The sequence below is a fragment of the Tamandua tetradactyla genome, chromosome 7 (assembly GCF_023851605.1).
Source record: "Tamandua tetradactyla isolate mTamTet1 chromosome 7, mTamTet1.pri, whole genome shotgun sequence".
NCBI lineage: Eukaryota > Metazoa > Chordata > Mammalia > Pilosa > Myrmecophagidae > Tamandua > Tamandua tetradactyla.
This window is the reverse complement of record NC_135333.1, coordinates 117,844,584-117,848,232: the sequence shown is the minus strand read 5'-3', so window position 1 is coordinate 117,848,232 and position 3,649 is coordinate 117,844,584. Positions and strand designations below refer to the sequence as shown.

General features: G+C 36.2%; 1 pseudogene; it reads left to right on the top strand.

Moving 5' to 3' along the window:
* The first annotated feature begins 271 nt into the window (after window positions 1-271).
* Window positions 272-2,521, top strand: LOC143690612 (olfactory receptor 6C6-like; annotated as a pseudogene).
* Window positions 2,522-3,649: the final 1,128 nt, after the last annotated feature.

The following is a 3,649-nucleotide window of genomic DNA, read 5'->3' as shown; positions in this document are numbered from 1 at the left end:
GACAAAATGCATATTGACTAAAATGCATATAGTACTAGGAAACAAATTAAGAGGACCATTATAAAGAGAACTAAGGATTTAGATGAGATTTTGAATTTACTAAAGGCATTTTATTTATTCCATCTGCTATTTCAAACTAGAGAAACCATTTTAAAATGGGCATGCTTGAGGATATACATCGTTCTTTGTTTTAGGTAAATGTGACATGTGTAGATGTTTACAATTTGGTAGTAATTTTTCTATATAGATTTGTTAAGGATCACAAAGGGAAATGAAGAATCAATCAAAAGAAATATAATTCATTCTGGTAGGTTTGAGAGCTGACTCACAACTGCAAATTGTGATTTTCTTGATACTCTTCCTCAAGTACATGTTGAGCCTGATGGGGAATTTACTCATTATCCTTCTCATGCTATTGGAGAACCTGATGCATTTCCTCTGCTGAAATTGTTCATTTTGGGAAATCATATTCACAACAGTGTGTATTCCCGGGTCCCTGATGACCACTGTAAATAGATACAAAACCATTTAGTTTAATAGTAGTGCAGCTCAATAATTATTTTTTTTCTTTTACTGGGAGTTACAGAATTTTACCTTCTGACTGCCATGACCTATGACTGCTATGTGGCCATCTGCAAACTGATGCATTACCCAATATTGATAACAGCAAAGTGTGCTAACAACTTGTACTCAGCTCCTGGGTAACTGGATTCCTAATCATCTTTCTGCCATCAGTCATGGGACTCAAATTGGATTTCTGTGCTTCCAAAGTCATTGATCACTTTATGTGTGAAATTTCTCCTATCCTGCAGATCTCCTGCACAGATGCCTTTTATCTTAGCTTTGTGTTCTAGTTTCTTAGGTGCTGGAATGCAATATACCAGAAATGGAATGGCTTTTAAGAAGAGGAATTTAGTAAGTTTCTAATTTACAGTTTTAAGGCCAAGTAAATGTCCCAATTCAACAAGTCTATAGAAATGTCCAATCAAAGGCATCCAAAGGAAGATACCTTGGTTCAAGAAGGCCAATGAAGTTTGGGGTTTCTCTTTCAAGCAAAAATGCACATGGCAAACAGGGTTAAGGTTTTTCTCTCATCTGGAAAGGCATGTGGTGAACACAGCATCCTCTGCTAGCTTTCTCTAGTGGCTTCCATTCACAAAGCTCCCCAGGAGGTGTTTTCTTTCTTCATTTCCAAATGTTGCTGGCTGGTGGACTCTCTGCATCTTGTAGCTATGTCATTCTTCTTTCTCTGAATTTCCCACTTTCTCCAAGATGTTTCCTCTTTTATAGGATTCTAGTAAACAAATCAAGACCCACCTGAATGGGTGGAGACATGTCTCCACCTAATCCAGTTTAACCACCGCTCTTGATTGAGTCACATCTCCAAGGAGATGATCTGATTACAGATTCAAACATACAGTACTGAATAGAGATTAGAAGAAATGGCTGCCTTTACAAAATGGGATCAGGATTAAAACAAGGCCTTTCTTAGGTACATACGTCCTTTCAAACCAGCACACTGTGATGACACTTACAGTCACATTAGTGTAAGTGATTCTGTCTTACACTTACATCATTAAGACTGTTCTCAACTTCCCCTCTGCACAGCAAAGAATCACAGCTTTCTCTACCTGTACCTCCTACAGAATGTTATCTCCCAGATATATGGTAGCTGTATCTTCACATATATTAAACCATCTGAAACAGAAAGAGTGACTGCATCCTAAGGTGTAGCTTTGCTCTATACTTTAGTTGCCCCTTTACTTAATCCCTTTATTTACATCCTAAGGAAACAACAGATCAAAGAAGACACTACATCACTGCACAAATTATTCAAAATTTTTTTGCCAAATGTTCTCCTTATGTAATTCTACCTCATAGTTTAGTCAATTGATTTAATGCTATTAGAACTGTTTACCACTCATAAAGGACAGACATTTATTTTGATCAGTTCAAGAATATGATGTAATTAATGTTTGATGTGCTTGGTGGATTGAACTTTGTACCTGAATTGAAACATGTTCTCTGTTTTGATCCCCTTTTCTGTGAGTATGTACCTATGTTAAATAGGATGACTTGCAGGTATTGTTTTAATCAAAGTATTTCCCAACTGAATGAGATTGGGCATTAATGCAAACTAAGTGGGGAGCCATCTCAAAGTAGGAGAAATTCAGACATAGAGGCGGAAACTCATGGTGTGATACAGAAGCTAGAAGTCAATGGAATCTCAAAGAGAAAGGAGGGACTTCTCTATGTGATAGGAAAGCCAAGGAACCCAAGAATATGTGACCAGTTAGAATACTACTGCCTCTGAAACCAGGACCGAATAAATTCCTCCTGTTTAAACATTAATCTGGATTGGTGAAGTCCTTCTGAAGCAGAAGATAAACAGATGGAGAAACCCTTGGTGATGAGCTGCGAGCCTGAAGTTAGTGGAAATCGAAAAGAAATGAGAAGATTTTGTCATATGACAGAAATGCCTAGGAACTCAGAAGTTGCTGCCCAATCAGAATACTACTGACCCTGGAAGAAGCAAGTCTTCTAGCCTCTGAAACCACGAGCAAATAAATTCCTGTTGTTTAAGCCAAAGCCAGTGTGTGGTATTTGTGACCACAGCCTAGGGAAATTAATACAATACTCATGTGAAGGTGGAAGACACAATAAGACTGGACGTGTTGTAGGGCTGAAACATGAAGGAATCTGCATGCCAGAAAAGTATTTTGGACTTAAACATGATATCAGTAATTTCCACAGCTTTTTTGTTTATAAGAATCTCCTTGATAATTTTTAAAATTATTTCAAATTTTCATCTAGTGCCTCTGAATCAGTAAATCTGGGGTACCGACAAGAATCTTATCTTCAATATGCAGCTCAGTTTTGAAGGAGTGCTCATTACCTGACATTTCTAACAAGGAGAAAACACTGAAATCTTGTTAAAGATAATAACATTAATGTACAACTTGTATATTTTAGGAAGATTACTCCAGCAATGATTTTGAATATGGACTCTCTTTGAGTTTGGGGAGCAAATGTAGGGGACATTGCTTTAAAGGTCTAATAAATTTTGAAGCTTGGTTTTATAAATGTAAACATGGGTTTAAAATTGGGAAATAGAGTCAGGGATTTTAGAAGGAAGAAATGAAAGAATTTGTTAAACTTTTAGATTGTGGAGAGAATTTGAGATTACTTCAAATCATTAGCAAATTGAGAAATGTTATAATACCATATTCTTTCTTCACTATTCCATTCTTTCACTCCTTCACAGAATATGTATGTCATCACCAGAAGCAACTTATTTATACATATATGTATCTAGTCACCAGTTCACTTGTAATCAAACTCAACCTCAAAAAGTCTAAGAAAGGAAAAAAAAAACGTTTGCTTTTAACTGAGATTTGGGAATAGATCCATAAGCTATAAGCAATAAAAATTTTTGCATGTTCTACTTTATTGCTCTTGAATATTTGATAGCTAGTATATTATAATGTAATAGAACTGCTTGCTCCTTCTTCCCTAGATATTTTTATATTTGAAGTTTTTTTTTTCCCACGTGATGGAAATCCTCACTCTAGAAAGTTTTTAATGAGTGTTAACATTCTCATTCATCAGGCCTGGGGACCTCCTACTTCCACTCTCCAAGTAACCTAAG